The 12,641-nt window shown below is 40.2% G+C and overlaps 1 long non-coding RNA gene across 1 annotated transcript in view; it reads right to left on the bottom strand.

The window, feature by feature from the left end:
• The window catches only part of LOC138834579 (uncharacterized), a 65,269-nt gene extending 53,086 nt beyond the window's left edge, over positions 1-12,183 (bottom strand). Inside the window, exons 1-2 of the long non-coding RNA XR_011374207.1 lie at positions 11,349-12,183; positions 10,064-10,124 (exon numbers count right to left, since the gene is read on the bottom strand). This is a non-coding gene — a long non-coding RNA (uncharacterized lncRNA). The remainder of the gene's footprint in view (positions 1-10,063; positions 10,125-11,348) is intronic.
• Positions 12,184-12,641: the final 458 nt, after the last annotated feature.

Here is a 12,641-nt window from a genome sequence, read left to right as displayed (position 1 = left end):
TATAAAGGCAGCAGGTGATAGCTGCCATTTCTGAGTCTTTAATTCCCATTTTCTACATAGGGAGCAGGAATCTTCCTTCCCCACCCCCCTCCTCTGTCTCAACTTCTTGCTTTGCCACTTTCCATTTCTTTATGTGTCTCCATTCAGTTCTTTCTTGAACATGCCAAGAGTCTGGAACCTCTACCTCTTGAACTCACCAGTACTACAAGCCCACAGCCTGTCAAGTTCCTTCCTATGATGTTTGGTACCATAAGGGTGAGAGTCTGTGTGCTGCTCCCCAGTTAGTGGCTTCCCATCTTCACTGCGTGTGTAAGGCTCTCCATGGAGGCCACAGGCTGCATGCTTTGACAGAGCCACATTCAACCTCAATGAATAGAGTGCTGGGTGGCTTTCCTGAGCAGCATGCTGGCTCTTGTGGCTGTGTGTGTGAAGAACATGCCTTCAGCAAAGTGGTGGCAACTTGAAAGAAGAATTGGGTTGAATGGGTCTGGTCGAGGTTGGGCCTTGGTGACTACAGTCACCTCCCTGGCCTCGGGGAGGGCCTATGATCTTTAACCAGGCCAATTGGATGTCTCTCCTTGGAGTGGGTGGGTGGGCACTGAATGATGAGCACTCCTTTCAGCTAGAAGCTGCTGGGTGGAGCAGAGGCAAACCCAGGGGAAATGGAGGATGGTCCCCACAGTCCAGCAATCTTGGTTCCCTGTCCCCAAGGACACTTCCATCTGCTCTTAAACCCTCTGGGATTGAGAGTCGGTGAGGTTTCCTTTCACCTAGGCAACCTAGCTTCCACTGACAGCAGAGTCCTAATGCAAGCAGTACATTAGACTGCACCCCATTGGTAAGATTTTGAAAATGCAGAAGAATCTAGATGAAAAAAAATGCAGACTGTTATTTTACTTTTTCATTGATAGAATCTCCAGGACAATCATCACTGTAACTCTCTATTGTATGTGACAATGTCATTGGTATCTCTGTGGCTCAAAAATATGTTGAGTTAAAACAACTGTCTAGGTAGTCTTTAGCTCCTCGATGAAGGGCGGTCAAGGCAGATGTGATATTGTCAGCAGCAAAGTAGGACTTATAAAGGTGAACTCAAAGGGGAGCTGATAGACAGATAGGGATTAAAAACTGGTGACATAACAACAGCCAATAACATGTGTTCCACTGTGGCACTTCTTGTTCCCATGGTGCCTCAGGCTCCTGCTTAAATGCTTCTTCTACCTATAATGCTGTGAGTTCCAGCTCAAATGCTCGAGGTGTCTGCTGAGCCAATGAAAAGATTCAGGGCGGTGCAGGCACAAGCCATTGAGCAAACAGTGCAAAGCCCAGAAGAGGAGATATAAGAGGAACCCTGTACTATATGAACCACCCTCCAAGATGACTCCTTTGGACTCCTCTTTGGGAGCCCTCTCTCAATAGTCTCACTACTTCCTTTTATGTCTTTCCTTTTACTTTCAAATAAACTTACGCTGTTCATCTTAAACACTTTGTTGCTTTTTAATTTTTTAATGGGAGGAGAAAATGACTCCATTCCCCTGGATGGCATCACAACCAACCTCACACAAAACTTCTACTTACTCGGGCACCCAGTAAGAAGCCAAAACACTCCTTTATTGTTTCTACATCACTTTATTTTGAAGCTGTGTTTGGATCATCCCTATTTGTGTGATGAGAGTTATGTCATGAAGTTAATCATTTCCAGGATGCTTGCAGTCAGGGTAATGAAAAACTTCTTGTGCAAGCAGCCATTAATCAGGGGGTAACATTGCATAATGTGTCCCGAAGCACGTGGCACAGAATCAGAGGGCACACTGCATAATGCAGGCCGAGCCTGTGCCTCCTACTGACCTTTTCCAAAGCAGAATTGAACCATGTGAGACCTCACTCTTGCCAACACTAACTGATTGCCAAAAATTCATTTGCACGTTATGGAGAAACCAAAATTTTTATTCCTTCTGATCTCCAAAGGAAGAGTCTTTGAAGTCCCTGGTTGTTGGCAGCATGTCACTGCTGGACTGGATGTCCATTACAAAAACTATCTCATAGCATTGAAATCATTTTTTTTCCTGCTCAAATAGTTTCTGGCATTTGTATTAGAAACAATACACATAGCTTCACAATAAGATTATTTTGTGCATAGGAAAAGCAAAAGGACAAAGATGCCAGTAGCCAGTCATACGACTGATATACAAAATCTCCATCTATCATGTTTGTTGTTCTTGGGCAATCACATTAGCGAGAAACTATTACTTAATCTTGCCAGTATTATCCAAAGAGAACACTTGCGAAATACTTAAAACAAATATGCTGTAATTATTACATGAATAAAGAGCTTGTGTAGCATAAACTGTTTTTGTAACATCAACACCAATTCTGTTGCTCTCCTGGAACACAGCGGTAATTAGCTTGGGCAGCAACAATGGGCACTGTGTGTGAGAAGTGGGAACAGCCAGCCACACACTCCCGCCGGTAAGTCTTGTGATCCAGAGGGCTTTGTTCCAATATCACCCCAACCTGAGAGTTCTGCAATGTAACCCAAGGCCGATCACACATGCTAGAAGCCAGCTAGAATATACTTGTTCCCTATTATACATTCAGAATAATGATTCCATAAATTGCCCCTAATTTGCTTTCCTTTCTCTTTCTTTCCTCCCTTCCTTTCTTCTTTTTCTTTCCTTTCTTCATTTTTTTCTTTTATTCTTTCTTCCTTCTCTCTCTTTCTTTTTCTTTCTCTCTTTCTCTTTCTTTCCCTTCCTTTCCTTTTTCTTTTTCTTTTCATTTTTCTCTCCTTTCTCCATCCTCTCTCTCATTCTTTCTCATTTTCTCATTTTCTTTCTCCCATCTTTCCTTCTTTCTCCTCTCCCTTTCTCTCTCTTTCTGAGAAAAAGACTCTGAGATTCCATCATCTGTACTGAAAGCCCTATACAAGGTTTGGCAAGTTTAAATTAATGAATACTTTTTGTCATTCTTGTCTTAATGTCCACTAGTAAAGCATGAACTTAATTGCCTGGAAGACAATACTTTCCTAAAACACAAAACAGGAATTCATACTGGAAAATTAATAATTAACTTCTGATTTCTTTTTACCAACTTGAATGCTCCACTTACTGATGGATTTGCTTTGGTTAACAGTTGTTTGTTTAGCCACTGGGAGCTGAATGAGCTCAAATACTTCACAGTCCATCTGGCTTCCTGATGAGGAACGTGAGCTTTGGCTGGAACAGGGTATTTTTATTTCCTGGATCTAGCCTCAAAACACATTTAAAAGAAAATGCATAGCTAGGAACCAGTAGCTCATGCCTATAATTCTAGGTACTCAAAAGGTTAATCTGAGTATCAAGGTTCAAATATATGCTGGGCAGAGAAATCTGAGAGTGATTCTCATGTTCAATTAAAAAAACAAAAAACAAAAAACTAGGAATGTGGCTTAAGTGGTAGAACATCAGCTGTGAATGAAAAAGTTGAGAATGCAAGGTCCTGAGTTCAAGCTCTAGTACCAGGCTAAAAAACAAAGGAAGGAAAATATACAGTAAGCCCCATCCAATGACCACAATTCAAATTTTCATGTGAGAAGACGATGATATTAAATATTTTAACTGCAATGAAAATTACACAATAATGTCAGCTGTGGTGTGCCAGCAGTCCAAAGACAGCCTTGCACATAGCACTCAGCCCCAGCAGCCCCAGCACCTACTCATGACTGCAGTGGAATGCCCTGGGCATGGAGGAGTGACTGCAATGGGCACAGACAGCAAGCACCTCCAAAAACCTGCTTCCCATACAAGCAGTAAGAACACTGGAAACAGGGTAAAAAAAAATCTTCAATGTCTCTGGTATTTGCAATAAGCTGAGAAGCTTTTTATTGAAGAAAAATGGTTGGCTCTCCATAAGAACAGAGTTTTGTGGTACTTTAATATAACTTGTGCTGTTCTATGTCCTCTGCCTACCTTCATCTTGCAAACCAACACCCTACACCATTGAGCTCACATGTCTAATCCATTCTCACTGTTCGGACAGGATCCCACAGACAGTATACTTGATGAACAGCCATATCTCACAGAAGTCTAACAGCAGGATACTGACATCAGCTAGGCTCCTCTGGCTACATCATAACATGGTGTCCCGTGATGGGAGGGGACAGGAGGTTCAAGCTTCCCTCAAATAACAAAGCTCCCTCCCTGAATAACCATCTCACTCCCATGGTGACAGCATTCATGGAGGTGAAGCCAGCTTTTCTCAGTCACTGTGTGTGTGTGTGTGTGTGTGTGTGTGTGTGTGTGTGTGTGTGTGTGTGTGTGTGTGTGTGTGTGTGTGTGTGTGTGTGTGTGTGTATGTGTGTGTTGGGACTTGAATCAGAGCCGGGGCATTCTTTCTTAGCTTTTGTTTTCAAGGCTGGCACTTTATCACAGAGCCACACTCTGAGTGAGCTACGAGAGCCACAGTTTCACTTTTGGCATTTTGGTGGTTAATTGAAGATAAAACTTTCATGAACATTCCTGCATGGGTTGGCTTCGAACCCCAAACCTCAGATCTCCCCCTCCTGAGGAGCTAGGATTGCAGGTGCAATTGAGAGCTGGCGCCCAACTCTCAACACTTAATAAAGGTCTCACCTCTCAATATTAATTCAGTAATTAAATTTTAACATGAGTTTTGGAGGGGATGTTAAAACCACAGTATTATGAAAGGGCATGTGTGAACATGTCAGTAGCCTCCCTAAAACTTTATTCCTATTGCTATCTGACCTGTCTGTTCGTTTGTTGAAGATTCAGTAATAAAGAAAACTCTATCTCACCACATATAAAAGTTTGTTATCAGGCTCAGGACTTGATTCACTGGATACTGCTTTTTCCTGCAGTGTGTGTATGGAAACAATCAATGACAATTATTCAGCATCAAAGCTGCATTAATAACTACTGGAGAAAATAAAGAACTGACAAAAACACTTAAAAGGAAAAGCTGGGAAATGAGATGTGCTGAAAAATGTTCTGACATATTCCTAGGAATCAAGAAGGCCATGTACAGGGTGGGTGAAAGTGACTCATTTATGCCTGCAATCCTAGCTACTCAGGAAGCTGAAATCTGAGGATCAGAGTTTGAAGTTAACCTAGGCAAGAAAGTCCACAAGACATGGAGCTGTGGCTCAAGTGATAGAGGGCTAGCCTTGAGCAAAACTACTCAGGGACAGTGCCCAGGGCCTGAGTTCAAGTTCCAAGACTGGTCCCCTTCTCCCACATGTACATATGCAGAGTTGTATGTAGGCCCCGGAAAAGGCAGAGAAAGTTCTATCTCTGCACAAGGGCAAAGTGAAAGCTAAGCAGAGTTGTCAATTGCTTGCCAACAACTTGTACACAGATACCCTCAATAAGAGCTAGAGGAATTCAAGGAAATTTCTGACTGACCAATCACTGACTGACCAAGAAGCAGGCAGAGGTTTAGGGACCATATACAACAAAGTACACAGGAAAGTCAGTAAAACAGCAAGGACATTCTTTAATCTGGTTGGGTTGGAAGGGAAGGTCTGATTTTTAGAGCTGCCCATTGTATTATTTTTTAATGTTCACTAATTCCACAAACATTATAAGACATGAAAAAAAAGTCATAAAAAAGCATTTATCACATCTGAGAATGTCTAGATGTTGAACCAACTAGAAAATCTTTTAAATAAATGTTTTAGATATCTTCAAAGTACTAAGGAGAATTATGAGAATGATGTCTTAATGATGTAAATTAACAATATCTGACCAAGTAGGGACTTTCAACAGAAAGTAGAGTAGGGAGAAAGAACCAAAGGACAATTTTTAAAACTAGGAATGTAATAATTACAATAAAAAATTCACTGTATGGTCTTGAAAGCAGATTTTAAATGATAGAGAAAGAATAAGGAAAGAATAAGGAAAGTTGAAAGCTTACCAAGAGACACTGTCATATCTGAAGAGTAGAAGTACTGTTCATTTAAATGTAAAACTGTCTTGTTCATGCTAACATAGTAACATAATATATATGATATAATAAAAATAATATAATAATTAACATAGTATATTAGCATGTCATTAAACACATACATCTCAGAAGGAGATGAAAGACAAACAGGTGGAAAAAAATATATGAAATGGCCCAAAAGTTTCCAAATTTGTCAAAGACAAAAATTGACACATTGCTATAATGCTTGATAAAGAAATGCACTCATTATCTAGCCCATGTAATTGTAACCCCTCTGTACAGTATTTTCACAATAAAAAAGTAAAAAAAAGGAATGTAAAAAAAATTGACACATTGAAGAAACTCAAAACAGCATTAAGGCAAAGAAAGCCACACTGACACACATTATAGTTAACTTTGTCAAATGACAAAAAAATGGATTTTGAAAGCAGCAAGATTACGGACAAAGTATTATCCAAAAGAGTGACAGCTGATTTTTCATACAAAACCATGAAAGCCAAAGACAGTAGGGTGACACATTGAAAGTGGAAATGGAAGACTGTCAATCAAAATTCTATATCTAACAAAAATATTCTTCAAATGTGAAACTAAATTTAGGACATTTTAAAGATTAAAAATTCTAGTGTATCTTCCCTATAAGAAAAATCAAAAGGAGTCCTTAAAGTTGACAAGAAAAGATTCTAAAAAGCAATTCCAATTCATATCAGAAAAATAAAGAACACTGATAAAGGTAGCAATACTTTAAGGTATAAAAGTGTGTGTGTGTGTGTGTGTGTGTGTGTGTGTGTGTGTGTGTGTGTGTGTATGCATGCATGCATACATGTGCACACAACAGTTCTCTTGGGGACTTAAACTCAGGATCTGGGTTCTGTCCCTGAGCTCAAGGGTGGCACCCTACTACTTGAGCCACAGCTACACTTCCAGGTTTTGGTGATTAGTGGGAGATAAGAATCTCATGGACTTTCCTGCCCAGGCTGGCTTTGAACTGCAATCCTTAGATCTCTGCCTTTGAGTTGCTAGGATTATAGGCATGAGCTACAAGTGCCTGGCCAAAAATACTTTTTATAAAAGAGTGCTCAAGCATATTTTACATTTGTAACTTTTCTTTTTCAATCATAATTAAAAATAACTTCAAGAAGTAGTAATTACTCAGTTATGATGGCCTTAAAATGCACACATATTTAATTTGTATGACAAAAGCATTAGGAGATCAAGTCAATGATACCAATAGTACCACCAAAGAAATGAAAGGAATTTAGTAAAAAGATATATACTATATGTAATATAAATATAACATGTCATATAATGTAATATGTAACGTTATATGTAACTATGTAATTTTATATATTATGTATATAAAAGGTATATATAATATGATGTCACATTATATATAGCAAATCACATGGCAAACAAATTCAAATGGCATGCTAGAAAATACAAAGATTAAATAAAAAGAAGGCAGGAATAAGGAATTTAAAAAATACATAATGTGTAGAAAGCAAATAGCAAAATGGTGACTATTTGCCCTTCCTTATAATTACATGAAGTACAAATGGTTAAACACTCCAACCCAAAAGCAAAGTATGTTGACAACTATTGGTTGACAAGTATTCATTGTTGAATAATAAACAATTGAACAACAGTAATTGCAAACTTCTAATACTTCACTTTCAAAAGTGGCTGAAACAAGTACTCAGAAAGCCAACAAGGAAATAAATGAAAGTAGACCTAACACACATGTATTGGATACTTCCTCCAACAGGAGCAGAATACGCATTCCTCCAACTGCACACAGAACCTTCTCTGGGCCTGCCCATTTATGGGGCCATAAAACAAGTCTTACTAAAATAGAGAAGATTGAAATTCCTCAAAATTTTTTTTGCCATGGAATGAAGTTTTAAATCAGTAAAAAAGAAAACGATGGGATTTACAAGTATGTGGATTTTAAAAAATTCTAAACAAAAAAGGGTCACAGATAAAAAAAAGGAAAATAAAAAAAATAAGATGAATGAAAACGAAACCTACATGTTGGAAGACCCAACACCTGTCTTCAGATCTGATAATCCAACTGGAAGGACACACAGGTCTCAGCTTCTGGCCAGTATTCATGGCTGTGATTTCTGACAGCAAAAGGATTCCAAGCATGAGCAATGAAGGGGAAAGGTGTGTGATGAAGACCAAGGGAGACCAGTCACTGCCAAGGGTCCTTTGCAAGGTCACACAGGATGCATTTCATTTCCCAAATTAGTTCGAGCACATGGGAAGTGTTGCCAAAATTTCATTAGATATTGAGTGTCCAGCATTTTCACTGGAGACTTGCCATATATAGGTATGGTCTGCCCGACAAATCCCCAAATTCTGTATTCCTAAAAAGAAAGCAGGAGCCTCACATACACCATAATCAGGAATGACTTTCACTCACTCTTGGAATAATGGGAACTGGCCCAAATCTAAGTTCTCAGTATCAGCCAAGGGTCAGATTGCAGCCAATTGATAGACCCAGGGTACCAGTTCAGGGACATTATGTTAGCTCTCCTATACGAACAACATAGCAAATGGGCAGGGCGCTATTAAAGCAGTGCTTATGGGAAAGATCATAAATCAATAACCAGCATTCCATGTTAACATAAATTAATAAATAATGGCAAATTAACCAAAGAAAGCAAACAGAAGAATTAAAGCTTCAAATGGGAATAAATGAAAGAAGCAAAAGTATAAAAAATCAATAAAATGTTATTTAATTTATGAACCCAACTAGACTAGCAGAGAAATGGAGATACACACACATATACGGGGGGGGGGGTGGAGGGAGAGAGAGATCAGGATTAAGGTACCAAAATAAAAAGGAGAATAAAGACACACTATGCACAATTATATGTAGTAGGGAAAAGATGGAAGGAAGGAAGGAAGGAAGGGAGGGAGGGAGGGAGGGAGGGAGGGAGGGAATCTCTGAGATCGTTTTTCCTCAACATTGTTTCCAGGTACATGCCCAAAGGATGCTTGTTGAAGGCACCTGTCCCAGGCACCAGCAGCTGTGGAAAACTACTATTCTGGGATATGATGAATAGAGACAAGATGTATTTATGCTGTGGCCTCCAAGATGAGGTTACTAATCTTTTCTGAGCCTAGACTAATGGCAAGTTCACTGGGAGAAGGCACACCACAACTGATCTCAGGAGTACCAGCACTGTGGGTGGGCCCAATAAATACCATCTGTCAAGTCTTTTTAGGAAAGTGGATTAACAATACAAGTCAAACACATTCCCACAAAGAGCACACTAAAAGGAAGTAATTTTCCAGTGTATTGTACATGCTTATTTAGGGGCTAAGCAAGCTACCAATAGGCCACTGATAAAACATTAAAAATAAGAGTTAGAAAGAAAAAAAAAAAGCCACATGCTGGTAACTCATGCCTGCAATAGCTATTCAGGCAGCTGAGATCTGAGGTTCCAGTTCAAAGCCAGCCCAGGCAAAAACATCTGGGACACTCTTAAATCCAGTGAATCAGCAAAAAGCCTGCAGTGGATCTGTGGCTCATATGCTGGAGCACCAGCCTTGGTTGAAAAAAGCTAAAGGACAGTGCCCAGGCTCTGAGTTCAAGCCCTAGTACACGCATACACACACACACACACACACACACACACACACACACACACACACACACACACACACACACACACACACACCTCTCCAATGATTATAATTTTTTCCTGTCAAATTGAATTATTGTCATTTCCTAACTCTTACGGTATGTCATTATTATCTTTGATTATGTTGTTTTTTGTACAAGGATTTGAAGTCAGGACCTTGGACTAGCCAGTGTGCCTACCACTTGAGCCACACCTTCGGCCTGCGTTTTGCTCATTATTTTGGAATTGAAGTCTCACAAACTTTACTTTGCAGGCTTGCTTCAAATAGTAATCTTCTGAATCTCAACCTCTTGAGTAGCTAGCATGACAGATGTGAGCCACCAGAATGGGCTTTGTGGTTATATTTTTCAAGTATTCAAATCATGCCCACTCTTAAACAAGTTTAGATTTCATGAAAAGCACACTTTAGGAATGCTGAGACAATTCAGAACTACTACTCAGAGTGGGAGAGGCAGTTAGGAGTTTGAGCTTACCTGCCTTGCCAAACACTTCACTTTTGGCTTCACAAAAGGTTCATTCAACATTCTTTGGAGGCTGAAAGTGAAAGAAACTCAGATTATTTTTGAAAGGTCGAGAGTGCCCTTGCCAACTTCCAAGTTTCTCTGAAATCATCTGTGAACATCACCACAATAACTGCAGAGAGGGTAACAATGCTCGATAGGAAATGTACTTATTACTTTACTCATGTATCTGTAACCCCTCTGTATAGTATCTTTACAATAAAAAATAAATAAAATAAACTGCAGTCCAAAGATACGACCTCATGCCATGGTGATGTTTCTATTCCTTTCGAGTCTCTGGCACACATAGTGTAATGGCTCCCAAGGCTGGATCAGAGACTACTGGATACCTCTCAGTCTTTCCAAAGACAGCTGCAGGTACTGGCAGTGGAGTCAGTAAATAATGTTGGACAGGAAATGTACTCATTTCAAAATAAATAAATAAATATTGGGACCTTGAGTGCAGAGTGATCAGCATGAATTTTTCACACAGCCTGTTTTTTAGTTCCTTCCTTCTTTCCTTCTTTCCTTTTTTCTCTCCACACCCCTCCCCACCCTCCCATGCCAATACTGGGGCTTGAACTCATGGCCTAAATGCTGACTTTTAGCTTTCTTGCTCTAGCAATCCACCACTTGAGCCAGTGGTTGATTAAAGAGTTCCACAACCTTTCCTACCCGGGCTGGCTTTAAACAGCAATCCTCAGATCTCAGCCTGTGGAGTAGCTAGGATTACAGGCATGAGCCACCACGCCCAGCTGGTCTTTCTTCCTTCCTTTTTCTTTCTTTTGCCCGTCCTGGGCTTGAACTCAGGACTTGGGTATTGTCCCTGAGCTTCTTTGTACTCAAGGCTAGTCTCTACCACTTGAGCACAGGGCCACTTCTGGCTTTTTTGAGTAGTTTTTTTGGAGATAAGTGTCTCATGGACTTTTTGTCTGGACTAATGAACTGTGATTCTCAGATCTCAACTTCCTGAGTAACTGGGATTACAGGAGTGAGTCACCAGCAGTGGCTCAGCTGGTCTGTTTCTTAAGCAACAGACCCATTTCCTAGGGCAAGGAATAGGAACCATGCAGTGACTGGTATAAGGGTGCCAAGGAGCTCTGTCACCTTGCCTGTCTGTGCCATCAGATCATTTAGTAAGTACACTCAGAGTCTCTCCAAGTGATGAGACAACTGGCAAACAATTTAGAGCAAAGGATACTGGTTCCTACACATTAACAGTCTTTGGTTATGATGTCTGGTTTTATCAGCTCAGTACCAATGAGAAAGTCAACAGCTCTAGGTTCAGTCCTGAACTCCATCACATACTGCAATGCGTTTGGGCAACTGAGTTCTCCAGGCTTGAGCCTTCTGGAACCATCAAAGACCACAGTGGGAGTGACTGCAGGAGGACAGGAGAGGAAGCAAAGTAATGCTGTAAAATGTATCAGACAGGTATGATGGGCTTATAATTCAGTAATTTCTTCCATGACAATATCTAGCCTTACTCCATCATATCTACAGGGTATATTCAGTGACAATGCCAATATGGCCCCCCCAAACATAATTTTTTTTTCTTTTTCTGTGGCACTGGGAATAGAATCCAGGGCCTCAGGCATGCGAAGCACATACTGTATAAATGAGCTACCTCCCAGCCTAGTTTTCTGCTTCCTGTAATTTGACTTGACATGCAGTTCTGTTAAATCCTTGTCCATCTCCAGAGAACAGCTGACTTACCAAGGAAGGACATCTTCCCACTGGGACTCCTCTTAATACAAGCTATGTAGACAAGCATCCAGAGGCTAGTTCTAGCCATGTGCATAGTCCATCTTTCTTGGCACCCTTTATCTGCCTCATCAGGCACCCCTTTGGCTGCCTTGGAGAATTTGCTCAGAAAATAAATGCTGCCCAACAACTTGAGGATTGGATCCTCTGCTCTATGGGCTAGTGAAATTTTTAGATTCACTAGAAGAAGGATGATAAACTTTGAAAGGCAGACATTTCAGAGTGAGATGCACAGCTGTTTTGGGCAGAGTGCTATTTCCCAAAGCACCCCAAATCACAATCTGCACAACAAAGTATTAGCAACTAAGCAGTAACATTAACATGCTATTTTTGTCTTTGGTGACATGTGTATATCATGTATACTGTTATTCTTTAACATTTTATGAGAAAAATAAACTTTACTGCTGTTTTGATAAAGCTCAATAAACACTGACATATTCATCAGTTAAAATGTAACTAGGTTGGTAGGCAAATAATGATCTGCTTAATTTTAAATGTTGGCCTGCTGGGATCTTTGGACCCTAAAAGGAGCCAATGTAGGGGCATTACCCCAAGGGAAAGTTAAGGTCAAGTGACGAAGAGTCACCAGCCAGACGGTGACAAGCTCATAGGAAAACATGCATTTTCTGTAAGAGCTGTATCCAAGAATTGGCATTTCACTATTTTGGCTCATGTACAAAGCACTCCCGTAAGTACTACTCAAAAATGACATTTCACTGCTAGGCACAGGTGGCTCATGCCTGTAATCTTAACTTCTCAGTAGGCTGACATCTGAGATTGAGGTTCA

Source organism: Dipodomys merriami, unplaced genomic scaffold (assembly GCF_024711535.1).
Source record: "Dipodomys merriami isolate MVZ:Mamm:240054 unplaced genomic scaffold, mDipMer1.0.p SCAF_22, whole genome shotgun sequence".
Lineage (NCBI taxonomy): Eukaryota > Metazoa > Chordata > Mammalia > Rodentia > Heteromyidae > Dipodomys > Dipodomys merriami.
This window is presented reverse-complemented; position numbering and strand designations above follow the sequence as displayed.